We start from the raw sequence: 27,415 nt of genomic DNA, 5'->3' as shown, positions 1-27,415 counted from the left end.
GAAGTAAGTCCATTCCGTTCTTGTGCGTCCCTCACCACCACCCATCTCCAGGACTTTTTCACTCCCAATGGAAGCTCCCACAAAAGCAATAACCACGTTCCCCTTGCAACTCTTGGCAACCACATTCTACTTCCTGTCCGAGTGGCCTGGCACGTTGTATAAATGGAATAACACAGTATTTGTCCTTTGTGTTGATGATTTCACTTAACATACTGTGCTCAAGGTTTCTCCATGTTGTAGCATGTACAGAATTTCCTACTTATAGCTGAATAATACTCCATTTTAGTATAGACCCCATTTTTTTTTTTTGGTCTATTTGTTAATAGACATTTAAGTGCTCAGCTGGCTTGCCTATTTCCTAACTTCTCTTCTGAAAGTAAAGCAGCCCATTGGCTGTATGGTAGGCTGTACATTAGCAATGGTGACAAGTTGTTTAAAGTCTTCAGCTGCCAAGTATAATTGGCCATGTAGCAAGCTAGCCTTGGACCATATCATTTGGTCTTCAACTTTTGGATGAAGTTGTTTTGTCTTAGGACCCATCCCAGCTGCCACAAATTGTTAGGGTTCAGAACCTTTGTAAATGATCAACATCTTGCATTCTACCTGAATGGCATCTCTCTCTCTGGTAAATTTGCTTATCTCTTTTATCTTGCTTGATATTCTCTGAAGAAAATAAGTCTCGGGGCTGGGAATATGGCCTAGTAGAAAGTGCTCGCCTCGTATACATGAAGCTCTGGGTTCGATTCCTCAGCACCACATATATAGAAAAAGCCAGAAGTGGCGCTGTGGTTCAAGTGGTAGAGTGCTAGCCTTGAGCAAAAAGAAGCCAGGGATATTGCTCAAGCACTGAGTTCAAGCCCCAGGACTGGCAAAAAACAAAACAGAAAATAAGTCTCACATCATTTTTCTTATCTCCATAGGCTCTAGAATGCCATTTGTGATGAGAAAAATTTTATTTCTATTTCCATGTTTCTACCAGTTGATGTCAAAACTAGGTGATAGTAGTTACTAATAATTTTTAATAACCAGTATTATTACCAAATAACACTTAAGAACACCACCTTGATTTCTGAATGACTTCCATTAACCACAGCTGTCCATGCCCTTGGAATCCTGAAATCAGAATATGTAGGGCAGCTTTGATAACCAAAGGTCTTTCCACGCTTGGAGTATAGGTCCATGGCGCAGTATCTATGTGAGGTCTGGAGTTCAATCTCCAGCATTGCAAAAATGAAGAAAGAGCCATAAAGCTTGTCACATTTTCTTTCAAAATAGCAAAATTTCCCAAACCTTCCATGGACACATTCTAGATTTCTCCTGCAGCATTTATGATAGGACTTATGGGATACAAAACATTAAATTAGGCATTAAGCAGGATAATCACATGTGTGTGATGTTTTCAGTTTCCATTGTGACTGCAACTGAAATACTTCATGAGTGTCTCCATCAGTGTATTCATTCATGATTAATTCAGTGAAATAGATTTCTAGAGCACTTTGTAGTTTCTGCCAGGTAATTTGCTAGGCACTAGAGATGTCAGCTAACCTGAGAGTTTAAATCCTGATGTATGGGGAGATCACAAATCATTGTTTAATGCATCATATTTTTTTTATCCTGCCTCTATGAGTAACCCAACCTATTTTGATGCCAGAAGCCTCTGTTAGATCTCCTTGTCCCTCTGATATTGGTTTGTGTCAATTACATGTATACCAGGATGAATCTAGCTACTTCACAATTTTGAGATACTCTTAGTAGAGGAAGGAGGACTTTAGTCCACAGTCAGTAAGGAAGTTGTATGTGTTTGTACACTAGGGATAATCCCGCAAAGGACTTAATTGAGTTTCTCATTGCAAATTTAAATAATCCTTCTGCTTGCTTTTGCTCTCATCAGTTAGGCTTAATTCAGTTCCAAATGTGAGTTTTCTAATTTGCCTGCCAGGTAAGTACAGTATGTCTCAGTACTAAGTACAAAATGAAAATGACCATTTCTTTATTTTGGTTACAATAACTCCCAAGATCTTTCATTTTTTATTCAGTGAACTGTTCAAATTAAGAAAAATTAGCTCGGGCTGGGGATATGGCCTAGTGGCAAGAGTGCTTGCCTCGTATACATGAGGCCCTGGGTTCAATTCCCCAGCACCACATATACAGAAAATGGCCAGAAGTGGCGCTGTGGCTGAAGTGGAAGAGTGCTAGCCTTGAGCAAAAACAAGCCAGGGACAGTGCTCAGGCCCTGAGTCCAAGCCCCAGGACTGACCAAAAAAAAAAAAAAATTAGCTCACACTCAGGAGTTAAGAGATGTGAGTTCTAATCCTGTGGATAACAGTTGCTATCTACATCATCCTGTGTAAGATATTCTGCCTCTCTACCATTCATTATCCTCAATTATGCATGAGAATGTTATATTAAAAGGTTGACATAATGAAGCTCTTCTATGTATCTAGTACTACATTAGTTTCTTTACTCCACAACTTTTTGTGGGTTTTCCTGTGGCCAGATTTGGGTGAGAAGAAATGGGTTCGAGTCCCACAGTTATGTACCAGACACCCAGGTGAGACTCAAACCCACAATCTGGTATACTGCCCTCCTCTGGTGGGACTCAAACCCATGACAAAGTCACCAGCACTCAGTCAATTGGGCTAGGAGTCTTTATTTAGCTGCGTGCAGCATCTGTCCATCACCATCAGGATGGTGAAGAACAGCATTGAATTTTAATAGGGGCTGGATTTTTAAAAGAAAAACCACACAGGTGCTCACGTACCACATGCAGGTGGCCAGGCAAATCCCATTTAAGCAAGCAAGCAGTTTACAGAAGCGAGATTTTTGCAGTTAGGCTAGTAGGACATTAACTTTTAACTCTGTTATCCTGGTTTCCAGATCATCATCTAGTCGCAAGCTTCCATCCTGGGAACTTTGTGTCGTCTTCCAAGAGTTAGTGAATTCCTCAGTTTACAACTCAGTTCTGCTCAATTTTGAACCATTTCTAAATCCACAAGGGGTGGAGGGTCCTTATCTTGTGACCTCTGTTCCTTTGAGCTAGCAGGACTTATTGCTGACCGCTCTAATTGCCAACTTTTCATTCTCTAATTTGAGAGAGGGGAGGTCTCATACCACCTGGGTGTCCGGTAGGTAACAGGGCAGGCGTGATGGGTCTTCTGCTCAAGATGACACAGCTGCACTGACATCTGGTGCTTAAGGGGCCTTGTTAGTTCATTCACTGTCTTAGTGAGAGCCATTCCTAGCAAGGAAAAGGTCTGATTGCCCTTGTTTCCCTGCAGGCTGTTCACCAAAGCTGTTTCTATCCCTTGGAGCTGCTTGCTGCTCCTTCCACATTCCCCCTACCTTTAAAATGAGGAAGCTCATCCATTAGGTCATCACAACAGTGTCCTCAGATTGCTGCTCCAAATGGACCATTTCTGTGTGGCATAGTAAGGCAGTCCACACAAGCCTTCTTAAGGTCCACTGATACTGAAGTAAGGTAAAGACTAGGTCTGAGTAAGTTGCCTTGTTTCCACAGCCATCCTGGTTCCTAACCAGGTGATGGGAGCTATCCACCCAGCTTCCAAGGCCTAGAGATGATGACAAGCCATCCTTGAATTGCAAGTAAACTATGTTGTTTAGACCCAGACAGGATATGTAGATGAATTGTGTTGTTTGGCCTCAGGGAAATTCCACCTCCCTGGCATTGGGCTTGCCTGAATCCCAAGAAGCAGGGGCAGAGACTTGGACAATAGGTTACTGAGCCCACCAGTCTTGAGTCATAAACTCTCAAGCTCCCTGTGATCCTGCCCCCTGACCTGACCCTATTTAAGTCCAGACCAGTTCAGGTGCCATTACACCTTGCCACATATCTTCATGTTCCTGTCCTGTCTCCTGGCCGTTCTCCCAGTCACCATGGCATCCCACTTCAGCTTTCCACTGGAGCTGATCTGGTTTGGTGGTGGTGTTTTTCTGCTCTTTCTTTCCTCTCTGGCTCTCGTGGCTCAGTTTTCTGACAGTGTTAGCTGTATTCCTGGGGCTGCAGATGTTTGGGACAGGAGTCCATCAGCAGGCCACCGGTGCTATAATAAAAATACCACATAAGACGTTTCAAAAGGTGGCTTCTCTGTTCTCACCCTGTAACAATGCAAAACTGTATCCCCTATGTAAAACTCCATTACAGTTGAGGAGACTTAAACACACTCAAATAGACTGTTTTGTAACTATGAAAATGGTACAATGAACTTTTGAAATTGAATTCAGTGATAGAGGGGATGATATTGATTGGAATACAATGTAAACATGTAGAAATTTAACAAGAAGAAGGAGGAGGAGGAGGAGAAAGCATCATATCCGTTCATAGTGTTACATTCAACAATTGGGAGCTGGTAAGTATGTCCCAGGACCAGGTGAATCTCAGGCCTCTCTAATCCTACCTACCAAATCCAGCTTGCTAAGCAGTGAAAATAACATGGCCTATGGGTCAAGACAAACCTGATCTTGTCAAAGGGCAAGTGAATTAACAGCTCATATGTTAGTTATCACTGTACTTGAGGTACCTAATGGGAAACTTAACCTTGCTGATAAACCATGACTGAAAGCAATGTGTGTTCCTTCTGAAGGAAGAGGAACACACACACACACACACACACACACACACACACACACACTGTTGGGGACAGTATGTTAGTATGACACAATGTAGTTGCAGCAGATACAGTTGTCCCTTGGTGCATGAGGGACTGATTCCAGGACCCCTGGGCATACCAAAATCTGCAGCTGTTCAGATGCTCTATATAAAACTGCGTGCTATTAACATAGAACTACACACACTTGTATACTTGTGAGCAACTCTAGACAACTATGATGCCTAATATGATTCAAATACTGTATATGACTGACAGGATTGCTCAGACAATGAAGACTAGAACAAGTCGGTACATGTTCAACACAAACAATTTTTCCATATATGTTTGATTCACAACCATATGGTGTTGGGGTCTGAACAACCCTTTTCTCCCCCCACGGGGAGAATGGTAACCACAAACTCTATGAAAGAGCACTCAGCCTGGCCCTCCGCCAGCGGAAGGCTAAAGGCGTGCTCACATGGGCAAGCGCTAAGTTGAGGAAAGGTTGCTGAAGCCTCCCCTCCCCCCAACCCCCCCCACATGTTACCAAGGGTGGAGGCGAAAAGGAAGGCATCAGGGACACGCTGCGGTGGTGGGAAGCGTCTCAAAGACTTTAATGTGGAAGGGCACTTATATAGAAGTAATGGCGGGAAAGAAAGGGGGCTGGCCAAAGGGCCAGTCATAGGCTAAGGACCATGTCCATCAAGTGACATCACGAAACTTCCTTTGTGGGTGGGACAACCCCATCATGGTGGCACGCACGTGTTCACCTCCCAAGGGGCGGAGCCTTTCTCTTCCTGTTGAGGCCGGAAGGTGGGAGGGGCTCCTTCCCATTGTCCCAGGGCTGGGGGGAAGGACAGCCCCCAACATCATGGTGTAGATAAATTCTCAGATACAAGGTGTAAATAGTATTATCATTCTGCCCACTTTATACAGGAGATAATGGAGACACAGAGTGGCCAATTCTCCTGTCACACAGAAAATAATTGGAAGAATCAAGATATGCTACTACTCCATCAAGTAGTACCTAGGTATTACCTAATTAGGGAGTGGGAGAGTGGGGACTCATGGCAGTTGTGTGAGCAGCTTTGTCCATGTGAAGCAAAAGCTGCTCAGAAAATTCACTTTGCTCAGCATGGGCAAGACCCCAGGTTCAATCTCCAGAATCACACACAAAAAGGATTCTTTATTCTTAATCACAAAAAAATAGAAAATTGTATTAACTAGGCACAAACAAAACACCCAAGCAACCGGTTACTAGGAAGCAAAAGGCAATGCATCAAAGAGAACTGAGAAACAAAACCCATTTATGGAACAGTGGAGGGATACACTCCTGATCTTTAGTACCTTCTAAGTTTTTTAAGTGTCATCATTGAAAACATGTATATGTGTATAGAATACATACATATAGAGTTTCTGTGTATACATCAGTATTTTAGTGAGTACCGCTTAGTAAGAATTTCACATCTCAGAAGGTTAATTTGTAAAGTTTTATATGTAGGTTGTACACTTTTCCAATGTGAATGTGTTTTAAAATGAATCTACATTAGTTTCTTTTATTGATTCTGCAATAATAGTTTTCAGTTATTTTCTTTCAATTATCTTTTCATTAGTCCCTCTTTCATTCTCAAATATATAAGGATGGATGTATATATGTGGATGTGTATATGTATATGTGTATATATACATATATGTATGTGTGTTGGGTATGCATTACTTATAGGCCTAAGTTATGATAGATAATACATACATATATTTTCATGTAAACCTCAAATAAACTGAGCATGAAACAGTGAAAAAAAAAAAGAATTTGACATCTGACTAGGAATAGCATCTTCCATTTTGAAACACCCAGAGGAGCATTTGTAACAAAAATGAATGTGACACATTCTAGAAGGTAACAGAAAAAATTACCAAATATTTACTCTAAATTATCACCTGGTGTGCAAATATTGTAAAAATTAGGGGTATGATGTTGAAACTAATCTCTTCAAAATTTTAGTGCCATTCCACAAAGCAGTTTATGAGTACAATGCATCCTGATCAATGTCAGCCCTTTCATCCTTCTCCCCCATCCCTCCCAAGCTCACCCCTTCCCTCAATTTTCTTAATTGTTTAGGATATGCATCAAATTTTAAAACTGCCTTCTGGCCCATTTCTCTCATTTGTCTACCCCCTGCTACTTGATCCCTCCCCTGTTTGAGTTCCCCTTTCCTGGTGTTTACCCAGATCTCTTTTTGTTGGAGCTCAGTGAGTGTAGGTATGGGGATAGGCAGATGAAGTAGAAGGGTCAGAATTTAACCCTCTTGTGAAAGCTGCATACACAAAGCCTTCAGTGGAAACCAATTCTCTTAATTTTGTCATTGTCACCCCACGATGCACTCAAACACTATTTATTGGTGACACGTGGTCTATAGCAGAACAGTATCTTTGGCTGGAGGATATTAGTGTAACCTGACATCACCTGTCCAATAACCAGTAGGACTCCTCTCTATAGACCAGGCAAAACAGATTAAGGAGCTGGGCACTGGGGGCTCACAGATGTAGTCAGGAGGACAGAGGAAGAGACCTGCTAGGCAATCAACCCCTAAGGACCCCACTACTCCCAGAAAGATTCTGCATCCCTCACCATGGCCGTGAGCAGTCCCACATGGAGATCCCTAGACATCACACCACCATGGCCTTGAGCAGTCCCACATGGAGATCCCTGGACATCACAACACCATGGCCTTGAGCAGTCCCACGTGGAGATCCCAGGACATCACAACACAATGGTCTTAACAGTTGCACAAGTGAGACCCTGGGTATCAGGGTAGACTTGCACAGGAACAACAGGCTTATCAGACCCCAGAGGCAAGTACCCTGTCAGAGGGACTAAAGGGCACATAGATTGCTTCTACAGGCTGTATGGAGTCTATAATTGGGTCTGGGGACACTGATATGGTCCATAGGCTGTGCAATAAATCTGAGCGTGGCATAGCTTTCTCCTAGATAGATCTTATTAATGCCTACATAAGAAACTTGAGACACTGCCCTCTGTTGGGCCCCTTCCCATCTAACGTCTTCTAGATTAGCTCTGCTAATGTTTTGCTTTATCATTTTATCCCTCTCTCTGTCTCTCTGGTTGCATTCTTTAAGACCGTAGAGACAAGCAAAGAACCTGAGCCAGGTGTTGCAGTTTTTCAGTATCAACCCTAGCTACTCAGAGGCTGAGATCTGGATGATCCCCATTCAAGGCTAGGCTGGGCAGAAAAGCTTCCTAGAGCTTTTGGAGTCTTCTCCAACATGAGCAACATAAAGCAGGACTGAAGGCATGGCTCAAGTGGTAAAGTGTCAGCCTAGTTCTACACTGCTATAGGACCAAAATCAAAAAAGGAAATGGAGACAAGGGTGGCCCAATTCCTTCCCCATTCCTCAGCCAAGCTCTTCACACGCCTATTCCATCGAAGGGGAAATTTCCTTGGCTCCAGTTCCTCATGTTCTTCTGTTCTCAGCACCATACAAACAACGAGGACCATGTGGTCTTTGGATGTTTACACCAGGAGTGGAGGAGAAGCTTGCAGCCCTCAGCAGGGCAGGCATTATTTCAAATCATGTATGATTGCCTGGTTAGATACTTGACCCCTGAGTGGATACTAGGTAGCAGAAACAGGACCCCACTCCTTGAAGTAAATAGCAAAGGCTGACAAACAATTACCTTTGGAAAAATTCATGAGACACTGCAATTGGTGGCCTTACCCAGAGCACAGAGTCTCTGGAAATGTTCTAGAAGGCTCCTGCTGATGGCAGTGCTAAGATGTGGAGTTGGAAACCATTGTGGGGAGAAGGTAAATGTGGAGGCTAAGCCTTGGATCCCTGGGAATAGCATGAGTGGACAGCTGGCTGACAGGGCCAGCATTCTGGGCAGGAAGAGGAGGAGAGGATTCAGCACTTGCATGCCACTTAGGAGACAACAGGCATCCACTAGCTTGCTCAGGCACCTCCGAAGGTCTAGCTACCTGAAGCAGAGCTGATGAAAAGGAGACTTAGCCCAAGGGACAACACCCTCCTGAACAGCATCTGCCTCCACCTGTGATGCAGACCAGGTGTTACAATGGCAAGGACTCCTCCCCACTCCTCTCCACACAGCACCCCACTTAGCTGTTAACTCCTTTAATTTGCCCTGACTCTTCCCAGAATGGAAAGAGGATCCGTCATGGAATTCAGGAAGCTGTTCTTGTTGTTGGGATCCGAGCTGAAAATTCCACTCAGCATGAGCCTTCAGCTCTAGGCTCCCTACTCCAAAGCTAAAAGCGAGGCTTGTTCTTATGTTCTTGGCTTCCAACACACAAGGACCTTGTTTAGAGGAAGCTCCTCCTCTTGTTTCCTGGCCCCCCAGGGTACAGCCCCTCTTGTGGGTCAGGGTGGGAGGGAGATGGTATTATGGCAAAAGGATCCAACTAGTGTGGCATCCATGCTCAAGGACTTGCAGCAAGCAACGGGGTGCCAGGGCTGGTGCTGGTTAGGGCCCTCTGGTTACCTAGCAGGAGGGAGACTGAGTTAAATCACCTGTGCTCCATCTGGCCCCACCCATCATCAATGAAAAATCCATGAACAAAGGAACGAGTCTGATAAAATACAAAAGTTAAGTAAAGCTTTATTTTGCGCCAAGCATCAAGAAAGAAACTGACCGGCCAGGGCTACTCCTGAACAGGAGCGCGCCGACTTGATCTTATAGGCTAACTTTATAGGGAAAAAAACCACAAACCACAGGGCTATGCCTGTTCTAGATGGCTCCTACATTCTAGAACATACTAGGGAATTTCACCATGACTCTGTTGTTGATACCTAGTTGATCATTAATTATTTTTAGAAATCACCTATTGTGACTGCTTCCAGGAACATGCCCAGGTGTCGGGAAATGATTGTCACTCCCTCTTCATGCAGTTCCACACACATGGTTTTCTGGTTTGTGCTAAATTTCAGCAAACAACATCAGCCAGGGTCACTCTGAGTTCATTCTGAGTTGGGGTCAACATGGAGTCACCTGGGTTTTTAACTGGCTCTTACATCCCCTCCTCTTCTTTTGAGCCCTGCCAAATCATTGGCAGGTTTTTTGCTCTTCCTGAACCGAAGGCTAATAGGAGTGCTAGGAATGGAGGACCATATGCTTTATTGCCTGTACTCTTTCTTGAATACATTTCACAATGTATAAGGCAGGGGCAAATAGTTAAGGCCAAGAGTAGTAGAGCCAAAGGACCTGCCAAAGTAGCTATCAGAGTACTTGCCCATGGTGACCAGGAGAACAGTGACTGATACCAGTTCTCTCCTTCCTGCTTTTGTTATATTTTTACCAAATGCCAAGCTTTCCCTAATGACTCCTGATTGATTGGCACAAAAACAGCACCTTTTTTCCTAAAGCTACATATGAGGAGCAAATCCAGGCTTCACTTACTTTGCAAGACCATCTCAGCAAGGGAATCAAGCAGTTACAGATATTTACATGAGATCTTTTTAGTGACATCACACAAGTCCCTTAACCCTGCAGATTCAGATACAGATAAACATAATTTGACATCAAAGCACCAATTCTGACCCTATTTATGTGATAGTCAACTTGATTTTACATAAACTTTACTCATAAGCTCTAATTTTAAGGCTATCAATCTCTTCTTGAAGGACAGGGTCATAAAGGTAGGGCTGCTATCAGTTATGACTTCTGCTTCTTTACAAGAAGAGTTATTGGGTAGGGTTAACCCTGTACAGGCCTGATCATTGCAGTAACACCAGTAGAGAAATGACTCACCCAGATTCCACAAGGAGATTCCTGACAGGGCCTCCCTCTCAACACTCGGTGGACCCTGTGCCATTAACATTAGGCACTGGGACTGCAATAAAAAGGGGGTCCTTTACAAAAGCACATAGAAAACACTGACTGATGTTTACTCTGGGCAATGTCTGATTGATTTTGTTTACAGATTCCTGGATAATTTGGTGCCAGGCTCAAAGAATGGCCATGGACTTCTTTGAGTCAGTTCCTTGCATCTCCGCTATATGGTCACGTAGAGTTTGTTAAGACTCCAAAATAGTCTGTTGAATAATCTCCGGGTCTGGGGGAGAGGCTGTGAGTGCTTGAGATACAAACCAGGACACCTCCAGGGTGGTTGAGGAAGAGGAGTCTGCGCGGTATACTTTGGCCTCCTCCCCTACTTCCCATCTCTTGTCCCAGGGGTCTGGGATAGTGAAATTTAGGGAGCATAACCCCCCTACACATGTCCAGGCAAACAGATTGGACCTGGGGGTGTGGGTGTTATGTGTAAGCTTATAGAATGCCCCTGGCCCAAACATAACATCTGCTCTTTGGCAATGACTCCACCCTTGGCTGATGATACCTGAGGGGCAGGCAGAGCATCTCCCATCTTAGTTGAGTGATGGTATTGAAGAGCCAGACTAAAGCCATTTTGAAGTCAGGCCCCACTTTACCACACGAACCTGAGATAAGCAGGCCCTGTGAGCAAACCCAGGACAAGCTTATTAGGGCCCAGCTGGTCAAGAACTCTAACCGCCTGGGAATGCTTAACTCTAACCGCCCCCGGAATGCCTCGAGCCCTGAGCCAATCAGATTTGTACCCGTGTTCTAATCTTGCTTGAACACCTGATTGCTGTAACTTTGTTTTTTGCCTTTATAAGCTCTGTGAAATCGCAGCTCATGGCTTCCTCCTAACCTCCGCTGCGTCGGAGTGTAGGACGAGGCCCGAGCCACAGCCCGCTTGAATAAAGCCTTGCTTTTGCATTTCAGAACGTCTGAGTCTCAGTGGTCTTCTTGGTGGTCTTCTCGTGACTTGAGCATAACAGTATAAAGACCCCCTGAGAGAGAGCTCCAGCACCATTTTCCTTACTCCTCTGTGGAAATTTGGCCTTGCTGGCCCTGTTAACAATAAGCTCTTTTGTTCTACATGACGTCATCTATGGTCTGTGGTTTTCTGGGATAATTTTCTTTTCATTGGTGCTGAACCTGGGATGGATTCGCTCCCCCATTTGGGGGGGGGGGGTCCAAGCTGCCTCTGGGACCTAGCCCGCATTCCTAAACCAACCCAGAAGACCGCCAAGCTGGCCTCCTCTTGACCAAATGCTTTCCTTCATTCAACAGTGGCAAATTTGCCCTCACACCCAGGGTAAGTGATCATCTAACTGGGGGCTCGGATATGGTTTTCCAATTTACCATTGGGCCACAGGGCTGTGGCTTCAGAGCCACACTAAGAAAAGCTTCAGAGCCACACTAAGAAAGTTTTCAGAGCCACACTAGAAAGGCTTCAGAGCCACACAAAGTGAACAGAAAAAAAATCTTGGTGCCAAGTTCCGAGCCCCACTCCAAGCGACCGTAGCATCCAAGCTCGCTCCAGGACACAGCAATTGGGGTGATGACTTCATTACTGTTGTCTCCTACATTTCAGCTGACCAGAGTAATACTGAGGACGCTTGGTATTTAACTCCTCAGCTTCACTAATCACTTACCATGGGAGGTGCACAATCTAACATTCCTCAGGACTCTCCCCTGGGCTGTCTTTTAGACAACCTAAAACTTGAGTCCGATATTGACCCCGAAGGGCTTATACGATTATGCAATGAAATCTGGCCCAAATATTCATCGGAAAATCAGTCCACGTGGCCCATTAATGGGACATTGGATCCTGATGTTATATGGGATCTCTCCAACTTCTGCAAGCATTCAGGCAAGCTAATGGAGGCCAGCTACGCAGAGGCTTTCACTTTCCTCCACTCTAAACTTGTTCCTGGGACCTCACATTCACCTACTCCAATACTTCTAGCCACGAGGCCACCATCACATAACCCAGACTCTTTTCCAGATCCTGCAGATGAGTTGCCGCCATTTTGGACACATGCAGCAGCCCCTCCTCCCACTCTGGTAGGACCTCAGCCAAAGGAGGTGGAACTTCCGCCCCAGAAGGCGGGGCTTCCACTGCATGGGATGGGACTTCCACCCCAGGACTGGGGACTTCCTCTTTCAGTGCCCGGGATGCCCAACTTCAGTCCGCCAGTTACCCACTCTCACACATGCCATAACTGAAGCTCCTCTCTGTCAGCACCCTCTCTTCCCCCTCAGGTCCCCATGAAAGAAAAAGGCACCTCCACCATGAAACAGCCATTAGGCGACAGACACAGCAGTACCCTGTAACTCCTTACATGCCTTGTGGAAACACTGGGTGCCGTGCTTACTCAGACCCAAACTCTGGAAACGGTTCAGGGTTCCACTCGCTCTGCTTCAGCCCTCCCCCCCCCCCACTCCCCTTATGGGAGGTGGCGGGGCAGAAGGTATAGTTCGAGTGCATGTTCCTTTTTCACTAAATGACTTATCCCAGATGGATGCCTGCCTGGGGTCCTTTTCCACCAATCCTACTAGCTACATCAAGGAGCTGCAGCGTGTGCTCCAATCATATGAAGTAACATGGCACCATGTGTATGTAATCTTGAGTGGCACGCTAATGCCAGGGAAACAGAGGGAGGTTTGGGCCTGCCGTTATGTGGATGAGTCCCACCAAACCACCCCAGATCACCCAATTGGGACCGAGGCTATGCTGGACCAGGAGCCCCACTGGGATTACAATTCCCAGAAGGGTCGCCAAAGCCAAAACCATTTTATTACTTGTGTGATTGAGGGTCTCAAACAGGCAGGCCACAAAGCCATCAACTATGATAAAATGTGATACAGGAGGTGATACAGGATAGGGATGAGAACCCATCAGCCTTTTGGGCTAGATTATGTCAGACTCTCCTTCGATATACTAACCTAGACCCTGAGTCTGTTGACAATGCTGCTTAATGACCCATTTCATTAACCAAGCAGCTCCAGACATCCGAGCCAAGCTAAAAGGACTAGAAAAGGGGCCAAACGCACATGACTCTAAGATCTGACACCATCTCTGCCATCCAAGCAGTGGCTTACTGCCTCTGGTTGCTCCATCACTTTTGTCCCAGGAGTGACTTTTCCATGCTGCTATAAATGCACCTTTGGCATTTCTCTTGGTTTCTGGACCTGAACTCAGGGCCTGAGTGCTGTCCCACAGCTCTCCACCTCAAGGCTAGCACTCTGCCACTCTGAGCTCCACACAACTCTGTTCCCAGCACTCTGCTGGCTGAATAGAGACGAAGACTCTCACAGGGACCTTTCTTTTCCAGGGATGGCCTCGAACCACAGTTTTCAGATCAATAAGTCTTACAAAAGGTGACTTTTACTCCAATTAAAAGCAACAAGGTGGTCCACATAGAAGTAGTATTTTTTGTTTTTGCCAGTCCTGGGGCTTGAACTCAGGGCCTGAGCACTGTCCCTGGCTTCTTTTTGCTCAAGGCTAGCACTCTACCACATGAGCCACAGCACCACTTCTGGCCTTTCCTGTATATGTGGTGCTGAGGAATCGAACCTATGGCTTCACGTATATGAGGCAAGCACTCTTGTCACTAGGCCATATTCCCAGCAGCCAGAAGTAGTTTTTAAGCATGATCTTACCTGGAGCTTATTAATGGCCAAAGTTACATTTGATAAACTTGTAAGAGTCATCTGTCCTTTACTGTAGTCCTACCTGGAAACTGTTATAAAACCTGCAAGGCAAACGGGAACAGTAATTAATCATTTTGGCAGCCTTAATTATTTCTCTTGTCCAATTTAAAACAAACATTTAGGACAACTTTATTTTTAAATCCCATATCTAGAAATCCATTTCTGATTTTTTTAAGTCTAACATTAACCTCTGCTTTAACATTTACACTTTAGCTTTCAATTGTATTTGAAGAACTCTGAAATCTAGAGGCACTAATCACAGTCCATTGCCTCAGGATGGCTCATTTAAAAAGGCCATTTTAAACCGTGCTTACTGGTATTGGAAGTAGGAAATTCAAAGGGAATACCATATTCGAGAGACACAGGGTAAAAAAAGAGAAGTAACTACAAAAGCAATACTTACAAAACTGTTTGGCGTAAGTGAACTGAACACCTGGGGGGGAGGAGGGAAAGGGGGGGTGGGAGGGGGGCATGAGGGACAAGGCAACAAACAGTACAAGAAATGTATCCAATGCCCAACGTATGATACTGTAACCTCTCTGTACGTCAGTTTGATAATAAAAATTTGAGAAAAAAAAATAAAAAATAAAAAGGCCATTTTTTTTTTGCAGTCTGAGCTCCTGCCTAGAATACTTCTGAACTCAAATGACAGTTTTTCTTTAATGTAAGAATTACAAGCACAAGAATCCAGACTTAGCATCTTTGTTCTTTGTCTTTTTTAGAGATACATCCAGATTGCAACATAGCATAGAAATCAAATTACATTATACAGATAAACTTTAACTCTCTTTTGCAAACCTTCTTAATTTTTAAAACCTCCTAAGGGGCAGTTTTAGATTTCAATAGCATCATCACATCACCTATTTTTCCATCAATTTTTATGTCCATCTGTAAGGAAAAGATACAGGACAAAGAAAAACCTCCATTTGCCCATCCTACAGAATGGGCACATACCCATTCTATTCCTTGGGGCTTGATGAATTGCCTCTATGCCAATTTACTCTTTTTCCACTATGTGTGGACTCCCCCAAGGGCCTGTCCCATCATGGCTGCACCAGCTAAGCTGCACCTTTGCCAGATCACCTCTCATTTCTGAGGATAGGCACACAGGCCTGTCCTAAGTTTTCCTGTCTTTTTTTTTTTCTCTGACTGAGAAATCCAAGCAATTCCTTAACAGTGATAAACCTTTACATCCAAATTTCTAACATTTAGCCCCAGATTTTTAAGAGTGGAGGAAAATAAATTCCAAGTTCCCAATGCCTTTTGCTAAACCAAATAACTTAATTACAGTGCAAATAGTCTTATGCATTAAGATACCCAATTTTTTTTTTTTTTTTTTTTTTTTTTTGGCCAGTCCTGGGCCTTGGACTCAGGGCCTGAGCACTGTCCCTGGCTTCTTCCCGCTCAAGGCTAGCACTCCGCCACTTGAGCCACAGCGCCGCTTCTGGCCGTTTTCTGTATATGTGGTGCTGGGGAATCGAACCTAGGGCCTCGTGTATCCGAGGCAGGCACTCTTGCCACTAGGCTATATCCCCAGCCAAGATACCCAATTTTTTAACCACAAATTAAATAAATATTTTTAACTATAGTTCCTCTTTGCAATAATCCTTTAAGACATTTGGTAATGCCCAAACTTGATGACCATTTGAGTTTAAACTTAAACTCACTCAATTTTACATTATGCTAACAGTCTTGAACATGTTCACACTCACACATGCACACACACATACACATTCAAAAGATCTTAAAGCGTGCAAAATAAATATCAGCCATACATTTTCCAGTGGCAAGAGGTATTTTTGCCAATTTTACTCCAATAAATACCCAAATTTTAAGACAAAACTTTTAACAAATGATTTTAGCATTCTCCAGCCTCATTTACCAGGGCTTGATAGTTCTAGCAAGACATTTTAGCACACCAAATACTTTTCTGCTGAAGAAGGCTGGGTGGGGGGGTCCCCCGGAGTTAATTCAGTCCACCTAGTACTTGACTCTAGTTTCAGCCCAATTTTGACTAGAGCATTTTATAGACCAATTGACCCTTGAATACCTTTAGTTGGAAGAAAGTGGTTACTTGAAGCTGACCTCTCTTCCCCTCAGTCCTCTCCATCCTGGGAGACTTGGGGAGGCTCTTGATACTTCTCCCTTTCTGCCCCATTTTCTCATACACAGCAAACAGCACAATAATGAGCAAGAAGAAAAGACAAAGACAACTACAGACACAGCGGCCCTGCCACTACTGGGGATTTTCTCGGTCCCCTGGCAGTCTGATGGGTCCCCCGCAGTCTGACCGCCTGGAAGGGATTTTCTCAGTCCCCCAGCGGTCAGAGTGATGGGGCGTCCTCACATCCACTCCAGCCCTGGGAAGCTGTACTGCATCCAGTTTCTTCTCAGTGGGCCAAATTGGAAGGATCAGCAACCCAACAACAACACAGAAAACCAACAGAAAAAAACCAAACCACAAAGGACAACACAGCTACACAGCTTACCTCCGGAGGCTTTTTAGAATTTCTGATGATGGCTCAGTCCTCGCCTTTGTTCCCGGCCAATGCACCAGATGAAAAGTCCATGAACAAAGGAACGAGTCTGATAAAAAAGAAAGTTACGTAAAGCTTTATTTTGCGCCAAGCATCAAGAAAGAAACTGGCGGGCCAGGGCTACTCCTGAACAGGAAGGAGCATGATGACTCAATCTTACAGGCTAACTTTATAGGGAAAAACCACAAACCACAGGGCTATGCCTGCCCATTGATCATAGTAGGCTTATACTAGGGAATTTCACCATGACTCTGTTGTTGATACCTAGATGATTGTTAATTATTTTTAGAAATCACCTATTGTGACTCTGCTCCCAGGAACCTGCCCAGGTGTTGGGAAATGATTGTCATTCCCTCTTTGTGCAGTTCCACATGCCTGGTTTTCTGGTTTGTGCTAAATTCCAGCAAACTACATCAGCCAGGGTTCCTCTGAGTTCATTCTGAGTTGGGGTCAACATGGAGTCACCTGGGTTTTTAAACTGGCTCCTACAATCCAGTCTGCTCCACCTCCTCTTCCCTTGTAAGAACCAGAGGTACAAATGGGGAGCTGAGCTGGCTGTTGCACATTATTGCTCCTCAACCCTTCCCATCTGCCTCTGTGTGCACCATGGCTGAGGGTGCGCATCCAACTGCTCTGCAGCCCTGAACCATGAGGGAGATCGTGAACATGCAGACGGGCCAGTGTGGCAACCAGATTGATGCAAAGGTGAGCATGCCACTGTTGGAGGACTTTGGTCTCAACTTTATGGGGAGCAGGAGGAGGAGGAGGAAGGGGAAGAGGAAGTAGTTATGCCTATGCTGATGGAGATGGGGACCCACAGTTGTGTACCCCCCTTCCCTCCCCCCCGATGCGGCCCCACAGTTGTGTACACCCCGCCCCCCAAGCTGCTCCAATTGCCCTAATGTGTGTGGCTACAGGTGTATGTGTGGCTTTTAAAAGCAAGGACATTTAGACTACCTTGAGACACAACCCTCCTGGGGGTGGGGATGGGGGTGGGGGTAGCATCAGTTCCCCTACATCTATTAGTCTTGCCTTAGACCCAGGTCATTGGACTTAGTCTCCAGGGAACAGACTAACACACTCTTGTCTGGTTTGATTGAAAGGAATGCAGTGTCTTTGAGCTGACAGATCTAGAGGATTCCCTTTGGAATCAACCGCTAGTTGAGAACAACTCTTTTACCTTAGTGCAAACTTCTCTGAGTGAGTTCTCCTGCCCCATCTCAGCTCCATTAAGTTGGGTGTATCCTAGCTCCGTGGTTGTCAGTGTATGCTCTGAGGATCCCTGGGGTTCTGGAGTCCCTTCTAGCAGAATCTTCTAGTTACTGCTTTTCCAGTTTCATGTCCATGTGAGGCCAGGTTCTCATCATAGTATCCAAATGAAATATGGTACCACATGAGATGGAATATACATAGGAGAACCCAGATGTTTTCTGCTCAGCCAGATAGCAGAGATGAACAAAACTAAAATACCACCATTTCCTTTTTCTATTTTAGAAAATATAATTTTTTTTACAAAAACAATTGTGTTAACAGGACATGGGTTTCTTATAGTTACTTTAAAGTGCATTAACATTTGTCCAGTTAACCTTCTAGGCCATTCTAATACCATTCTTCTTTCATCTCAGTTTTGGGAAATTGTAAGTGATGAACACAGCATTGATTGCACTGGCAGCTACCATGGAGACAGCAACTTGCAGCTGTGAGGATCAGTGTGTATTACTACAAGGCAGCTGGCGAGTGTCTCCCATCTGGCTTTCATACTATGACATAATAATGGTTCCTAGGAGAATACAAGTGACAAGGAAGGAGTTGCTGCCTTTCTAAGGGCAGTACTGTCATTTGAAAACCTAGTGCTATAACCACTTGAGCCACTCCACCAGCCATTTTGCTTTAATTTTTAAGTACACCTCTTGTGATTTCCCCCAGGAAATCCTGGCACCTCAATTCCCCCTACTGCCATGTCCTAACTAGCCAGCATTGTGTATAGGTGTGCCTCTTCACACCTGGCTCATTTCTTTTTTTTTTTTAATAGTTAAACAACTTTATTAACATAGTCAAGCAGTGATTAACATTGACATTGATTATGTCACATCATACAAATGTAAATACAAAATTACTACAGTACAATATATATTCTCTGCATGATCCAAAATATTTGGTGGCCCCAAAAAACTCTCTTTAAAATTCAGCAGCTTATCAAAAATTAAAACCGTATTCTATTTAAAATGAAGATCTGTTAGCACAGAGTTAGACTTCAAGAAATATCAATGTAGTACAGTTTGAGAAATTGCAGGAGGATATGTTTGAAGGACACATTTTAACATAGTGTGGCAGGTACAGGAAACATCAGATTTAAAGCTTTTAAGCATAACTCATACAACCTAAGTTGTCAGCAGAAATATCCAATTATTTGTAACTAAAGCTAATACTACTGAATTATTGCACCCAATGTTAACATGAATATTAAGTGTAAAACTTCTAAATATGAAGTGATTTACCACATAAAAACATCTCAAGATGACAATGTATTGAGTAAAATTAATTATATAGCATTGTCTAATTATTATCTCCATAAAAATTGATAAAGCTCAAGTTGGATACACACACACACACACACACACACACACACACACACACACACACACAACAAAGCAATGAAGGAACAAGAGAACAGTGGAATCCTTGTAAGATTGACATTGGGAGGGACCAAAACTGCCTTATAGGCTACCATGTTATAGCAGGCTTTTTTAGCAAGATAATTAAGATCAGTAAATTAAGCAATCCTGCATAATGCCAAGCCACAGAATAAGGGGACTCCCTGGCTCATTTCTTGAGAAAGGTTCTTGCCATCAAAGCCTAATGCTCCTCTTTGCCTCTTGAGCAGCTGAGATTTCAGTCACCATGCCCAAAGTACAAGGAATGCATACTCATTGAAACAGACAACTGCAAACATTCTTACAGCTGCTGAAGCCTCCTGCGTGGTGATCCATGCTCGGTGTATGCTTTCTGTTTCCATATCTCAAATGCTGCAGTTTCTGTAATGAATATCGAGAGCCACATGGGATTGTAAGCTTTGCTCCTAATTTCCTTGCCAAGCACAGACCTAAGTCAGCCTTTGTCCCCACAAGCAACAAATCTGTCTCTTGGGCGATCATGGTGGACCTAGAGCCCAGCATCTTAGACTAAGTGAGATCAGGAGCATTTGCCAGATCTTCAGGCCAGACAACTCATCTTGGTATGTCATCATGGTCTGTGGGAGCTGGTCAACTGACAACCCTCCTTCCTAGCCTCCAAGTACTCCAGTTCCCAGGCTGATGGAGCCTTTGTTCACCTAGACATAGTCCTCACCTAACATGCTATTCCAGTCCATGGGAGTCATGCCCCTCGCCACTCAGACAGCTCAGATCAGGGCCAGCCTGCCAAAACAACCTCTAAAGGGAAAGAACAGCAATCAAGGAAAGCCAGCAAGGTTGCACCGCTGCTGGTCATTTTACAGGCCTGGCAATAACAAGGAACCACGTCAGGACACCAGGAGTCAAAGCACAGCTGTGTGTGACCAAGGTGCAGACAAGTGCTCGCAGTCTAGCCTCCCCTCATGCTCTGGTCCCTCCTGTGTAATTAATTACATCTCCAGTATTGACAAATGCTCTCTTCCTCATTTCTAGAGGTGCTTGCTTTGGGTTAAAATGCATCTTCCTCAACTTCCTCTTTACTTTCTTTACAACCTCAGTGATTTTTGGGGTCCTGGATACATTGAAAACAATTATTAAACCAAAATATATCTAAAACAATAGCAAAGGTTTGCTCAGAAGTCCTGTTGGGTTCACAATGTAAATGGCACAGTCATTATTCCTGGAGTCTATGTCGTAGAATGGCTTTGTGTCTGACAGACCAGAGCAGGGCAGGCAGTAAGTGGGCCAAAGGCCACTACACAGAGGGAGCTGAGCTGGTGGACTCTGTCCTTGATGTGGTGAGGAAGGAGTCAGAAAGCTGTGACTGTCTCCAGGGCTTCCAGCTAACCCACTCTCTGGGAAGTGGCACTGGGTCAGGCATGGGCACCCTGCTCATCAGCAAGATCAGAGAAGAGTACCCAGACCGCATCATGAACACCTTCAGTGTCATGCCCTCACCCACAGTGTCCAACGTTGTGGTAGAACCATACAATGTCATACTTTGTCCATCAGTTGTTGGAAAATGCACATGAAACATCCTGTATCAACAAGGAGGCCCTGTATGACATCTGTTTCTACACCTTGAGGCTGCTCACTCCCACCTATGGGGACTTTAACCACCTGGTATTGGTTGCCATCTGCCTGTACTTCCCAGGCCAGCTGAACACCCTGACACCCTGTGTGGGAACAAAGACCTGAACCAATTGCTAGCAATGCAACTGGACTGCCAGAGCCTGCCTGCTGTGTCTCAAGTGAATGGTACTGTCCTGAGCTCCTCTTGTCCGGCAGCAGGCCCTGCAGTGTCTCACCATGACAGCTTTCCCATCAGGAACTCACTGATAGTGAATGTCCAAATGTGGAGTCATTTTCGCTTCTCAGCCTTTTGGCTAAGATCAAGTGGAGTATCTGTTATTATCAGTTTAATATCTGATATGTCCTCTATCCTCAGACAATATATGAAATGGGTTTTTGAAGCTAGGAGTTGGAATAGGAGCTTGCTCCGTCCACTCCACACATCCACCTGGTATTGCAGTACCTCCAGGAATGGTGCTCCCCCACTTGGGGAATTTTTAAAAATGTGAATTCATCTTAAAGATGATTGTTTTTAAACCCTATTTATAGAAATAAAGAAGCAGAAACTTTATACCCTGAGTCCTTATTCTCCCTTTGAATAACTTGTATTATTTAAATGTTTTTGAAGTATAAAGTTTCAGGATTTAATCTTAGCAACATAGGACTTCTGCTCAAGAGGAGTTTTAAAGTAATTGCATTGCTGCTGTTAAAGAAGGAGGATGAAAAGTTCAATCTTTTTTATTTTTCTCTGGCCCAGTTCTAAAGTTATCAGTCTCTCAACAGTGTGCAAGTAGCAAAAGGTAGTTTGAGAATAAAGCAAACAAGATCCACGTGTTACAGTGTCACTGTCATGTTTGCAGTTCTGAGAGGACTGAGGTTGAAGGCATGCCTGGGCACAGAGGTAGCAGGACTTCATCTTTCTCCTTCCATCTGACACAGGACTTGCTATAGCAACCCAGTATGCATTCCTCTTTGGGAACAGCACCACAAAAGGCTGGTGTGAACACCGGCCATCCAGGGGCTACTTCTCCAGACAACAAAGGTTCCCATCCCGTGCCCTGTGCAGAGGGGTTTCAGTGCCGTTCTCCATCAACAGATCCCTGCCCTCATGCGCAGCTCAGTTGGCAGTGAAGCAGCACTCACAGGGTGAGTGCAAGATCCTAGTGACCGGGGTGGTTTCTTGTGGCATCTGGCAGCCTAAAGGACAGAGATGACTCTGGCTCTTTGTGGGAGAAGCTGACCAGTCACCCATTGTACCAAGGGCTGCTTCCTACAGTCCTTCCAATTCAGGAAGGGGAGGGGAGACATTCCTGGCCAAGTGACCCATTCTCACGCTCACTTTTCCAGCATTCAAAGCTGACTGAGGGCCACAGTGGGGGAAAGGACACAAGGGACGTGCCCATCTCTCCTGTTGGATGTCTTTAGATGAGAGTGACAAGAATCTCAGTGCTTAGAACCTACACAGTGGCCAGGAAGAAGGTAGGGTGAGTGCCTTTGTTTTCACTGGAGGCTAAATCAGTCACGGATTCTTTTTGCCAGAATCTTTCACTCTCCTTGCAGTGAGGTTCCAGGTAAGTTGTCTGTGCCAGACTTTCCTCCCATGGCTACAAACACCCAGTGGCCTGCAACAGCCCCCTTTTCTCCAGAAACAACCTTTTCCTAATCTTGCAACTTCTAGAAAGCCCTAAGGAAAAGGTAACAATGGGTGAGGGCAAGCTCCTTGCTGCTGGTCACACTGCACAAGAGTAAGTTCCCCTAAGCCTTACTCTACCAGGCTTGGGGTGGGGTGGGGTGGGGTGGGCAGCTTCACTCAACTGGCTCTCACTCATTAGAAAGTGAACTGCTCCAGAGGCTGACCTCTGACTTGAAGGACCGTATCTTCTGTCCTTGCCCTAGGGTAGATCAAAGTGCTAATAGCTTCAGTGCTAGAGTCACAGGGAGTCTCTAGTACTGGCACCGACTAGGTTGGATGACTCCAAATCCTCTAAGGCTATGGGGTCACAAGTGGAGGCAGGCCTGGCCAAGGCACTCTCACTCCTCACTGGTTACAGATTGAGTACAAGCTGTGGTGGAGGCCCCACCCAGCCCATCTACTTGGGGTCAGTGTGCCCTTGAGTTTGTATCTCATTGCAAGCCCAAGACACTGGGATTCCAGGAGGAGAGGTTGTTAATACAGGAAGGCAGCTGCAGGCCTCACTTGGGCACGTGGAAGCTGGGCTTGAGGGGGAAGATAAGCAGCCTCAGATGCAGTGGCCACAGGATGTCAGCAAACAATTCTCATTCCTGGCAAGCCCTCCATCAGACATTCCCTGCCTTGGTCTGACACGACACGCCCCAGCATCTGCCCTGGGCCCACAGCTCATGCCCCTGACCAATTGGTCACACCCTTGCTCACACCTGCCACCCTTCCAGGCTTCAGTGCCACAGAACCAGCTCCTGGATACACTGTCTGTCCAATCTGCCTAGAAACACAATAGCAGTGCTCAGTACAGACCACGCCCTCTCTTAGCCAGCTGCCAAGGTGACCAGAACCACGAGGAGAGGGACCACCTGCCATCTCCCCTCACCTGGCGGGACCTCTCTAACCTCCTGACTTCTCCATCCCCAGTGGCTGCTTGCTGAAAGTACTCGTGTGACATTTACTACCAAACATCCAGATTGGTGTTGACCAGGATGTGGAGGAATTGAAATTCCTGTACATTAGCCTACGGTTGAGCAAAATAATATAAAACAAAGCCCATTTTATAATGAAATTTTGAATATTTTATGCAACTTTATTGAATATTTGAATCTCAAAATACTGAAACCACACAGTATAAGGCAAGGTCAGGTGTTTCCCTTCATAAGCCTGTGGCTGGCTGGGCTCTACAACTCAGTACCTCCACCTAGTGTTCTGAAAGTATCATAATCCTATGGCTGGCTGGGCTCTACAGCTCAGTACCTCCACCTAGTGTTCTGAAAGTATCAGAAAGTATGTTCTAGCCCAGGAAAAGATTAAAATTCCAAATGCTATGGTGTATCACTTTTGTACTATCATAAAATTGTAGTTGTAAGTCATTCTGGCATTAACTGTGTACTAGTGTCTGTGAATCTCTATGGTTAGTGAGGCTTTTTCTATTCATTATTTATTTATTGCAGCCCTGGGCTATGATCTTCAAGTGCTTCCCACAGCCACTTCTTTAGATGAGATAGCCAGGTGACAGGGGGCTGGAGCTGGGCATTTCTACACCTCCAGGGGTGTTAGGCTGTGGAAAGACTCACGGTGGTCAGGCTTGGGAGAAAGCTTCTCCCTGATGCAGGCTGTTGTTAAGGAGTTCTGAGTGGATCTCACGGTGGCTACTTCTCCCTTTCCTGTGAAAAGCAGGAGAGAGTTTCCCAACATTCAGCATCTCAAGAGAACTTTCCAGGCTCCAGCCTAGAGCAGTGAATTCACAGGCAGCTGAGCTCCCTAAGGTTCTTCTACACACTGTCCAGGTATTGTGCCTTCCTGAATGAGTGGGATGACTCCCCCGGAGTCTTAGAGTCACAACAAATGTCCCAAGCCTCTTTTCTTTGTCATTAACCACTGTGGGGCAGGTTTCCAGGAGGATCTGAAACACTGCCCTGCATGAGTCATAGAACAGGAGCCAGGATCCTGAAGTGGATGCTCTTCCACGGATGCAGGTGTGGCTGGACACTTGGGAGCTGCTCCTAAGCACATTGTCCTTCTGTCCATCAGGGCAAGCCGAGACCCAGAACATCAGCCACTCAGTTCCTCACTACTGTTCATGTGGCAAGGTGGCTGCATGGCTGATGAAGACCACTCTCCAAGCACTTGAAGTCATACCTTGATCACTTTGGGGAAACTTTCCCGAGGAACTCCATCAAGTGATCAGGATGAACTTTGGCTGCAAACATGAATTTGCCATTCAGGTTTGTTTAACAAACCCACTAGTCTCAAAGTTGAAAGTCTGCTCTTCCACTTAACCCTTCTCTGTGGAACATATAGCAGGTATATGTAAAATTCCCCCATAGCCTCCCAGTTGGTAGAGTCTTCCTTACCTGCTTAATGTTATTTGTGCCCTATCACATTTTGACACATGAGCCAGTCAGCACATGGAAGGTTTTCCTGACCCTGTGTTTCTTTGGCTTTCAGCTTTACAACAACACTGCCCACTACACTTGTTTTGATTAGATGTCATCTCATAAATCCAGCCTCATGCATGGGGAATACAACTGCATTTGATAACAATTGGTTCAGTAAGCATGGTGCTCTGGGCTTTAGGCTAGAATAACATGCCCCTAGTCTGCTCTTATCAGCTCCTAGCAGGTGGCAAAGACAGCTAGCACCACCTGCTGGTGATCTGGGGTTCTGGTTGCTGTTTGTTCCTGTGTTGTCTGTTACCATGATTTCCCAACCAACTGTGGAATTCCACAGCCATGTCCCTCCTAGTTCCATTCTGAGTTATCTGCCTAGGTTCCATGATGACTCCCTTGAGGAAGTTCTATAATGATAGGCCTGATTTATTAAGGTTTAGTGATATACACAGTATTCCTATAAATTTCAGTTGGACCTGGTGGCACATGCCAGTAACCCCAGAATTCTAGAGGCAGAGGCAGAAGATCAGTAAAGGCCAGTCTGAAGCCATGTAGTGAGCTTAAGCATGGGTTCCCTAGTGAAATCCTATCTCAAAAAAAATAAGTAAATGAAAAGATAATGTTAGAGAATGAGCAATATCCAAATGCATAGCATCTGTGTGTGAAGATGGCATAGCAAAACTCACTGGAAGCTGGTGAATGATAGAGGGCTGAGGGAATTGGGGAACAGTACAGTACAGGCATATATGAAAAACCACAGTGAAAACTCCTTTGAACTATTAACACACACTTAAAAATGAATGATGGAAATGTAAAACAGTTAATCTCCAAAGGGTGGCTACTGGGGGAGGGGCAGAGATGATGAAGGAGCATAAATATGGTCAGAATAATTTATGTACATGTGTGAAATGAAATAGAAGGGGAATTAGAGAATTAGAGTATGTGATAGGTGAGTCTGATTAAGGCACATTGCACACATATATGGATGTGTCAAAGGAAACCCCTTTGTAGAACTCATTGATGCTAATTAAATAAACAAAGCAAATCTCATGCCAATTTATAGTAAACGATCTGTGTTGAGGAATTTCCACCATCATCACAATGGGAAATTTTAGTTCTTGAATATAACTACACAGAGTGAGGATCTAAGATTTATGAGTACTTATCTGCTAAGGCTTAAACACAGAAAATTTCAGCAGCTAGTTCACTTCTGCATATTGAAATCCTCCCTAAGATCACTCAGATTGCCCTCAGTGCTGAGTGTAACGGAAAGCACCTGCTTCTGGCAGTGGCTCTACATTTTCTTCTGCCTGCAACAACATATTCCACTTGCCACACACACTCATTTCTTTGAGGACTAGCCTCCCATATTTGGACAGGAGCTTTGGGGCTTCTGCTTACTTACAAATATGTTTGTCGTCCCACATGCCCACATGCCACATGCCATAGGAGGTCAAAGTTGAGGCTCCAGTCTGTTTTGAAATGTGATGAAAGCATGGTCCTTGGAGAGCAAAGGTAAACACAGTAAAATTCCCACAGCAGCGGCAAGTAGAAACATCTGAAACAGGAGATTCCCTGGGATCATAAATACTGCGAGGGCCACTGTTTACTGTCCTGACTCCACAGTGCCATCAATATTGATTACACATGAGCACAAACTTTGTAGTACAACAATGTGATCATCTGGAGGAAAACTCATGTCAAAACACCTGTTGGTGTGCCTGCTATCACAAATACAAATACCCCGTGACTTCTGGGCACCATGCCCCCGTCCCATCTTCACCCACAGTCCTCTGTGTGACATCTAATCTCAAGAGTTTAGGTGCTGTGAACATTGTTCAAACACTTTGGGAAAGGGTCTTTGGGACAGGGAGAAGGTGGGGAGAGGAGGCTGAGTGGAGGCGGGGGGGGGGGGGGGAGGCGAGGACTAGTCCCTAGTATGTGCATAGTTCTATATTTCCCTAACAGCTGTATGTTTCATGTTCTTATTAAGATTCAATTTCTCAGACACTAGAGCATGAGATTCTTGAAGGAAGGGATCTATGCTATTTTAAAAATCAAGTAGGCATGTGTTAACTATGTGCTAAATCAATGATCAATGAATAAAAGCGCAATGCTAATAGGTAATCACAGCCAGCATTACTGTGCAGCAACACACAGGCTAGGTGGGAAGCAATTTGCTTTCATGGAAAAGGAGAGTCCTACATTACTGTAATGTCTATAGCAGTGCCTACTTCATGGTGGTGGTACTACTTCATGGGTGGTGGTGATGCGGTAATGATGATGACTTGTTAGACTAATCCAATCTACTCTGGAAAGCTTATGTTATCCTGATAAAAGATTATGTAAATTATGTTAAAACCTTGATCAGACACATAAATAAAGCATATTGAA

General features: G+C 44.7%; 1 non-coding gene and 1 pseudogene across 1 annotated transcript; both read left to right on the top strand.

Annotated features, from left to right (window-relative positions):
• The first annotated feature begins 17,348 nt into the window (after positions 1-17,348).
• On the top strand, positions 17,349-21,070 carry LOC125353682 (annotated as a pseudogene).
• A 168-nt stretch (positions 21,071-21,238) lies between these two features.
• On the top strand, positions 21,239-21,429 carry LOC125354043. Its single transcript, XR_007211430.1, has one exon. It is a non-coding gene; the product is annotated as a U2 spliceosomal RNA (small nuclear RNA).
• Positions 21,430-27,415: the final 5,986 nt, after the last annotated feature.

The sequence above is a fragment of the Perognathus longimembris genome, chromosome 6 (assembly GCF_023159225.1).
Source record: "Perognathus longimembris pacificus isolate PPM17 chromosome 6, ASM2315922v1, whole genome shotgun sequence".
Taxonomy (NCBI): Eukaryota; Metazoa; Chordata; class Mammalia; order Rodentia; family Heteromyidae; genus Perognathus; species Perognathus longimembris.
Note: the sequence above shows the minus strand (reverse complement) of the source record. Positions and strands in the feature narration are given on the sequence as shown.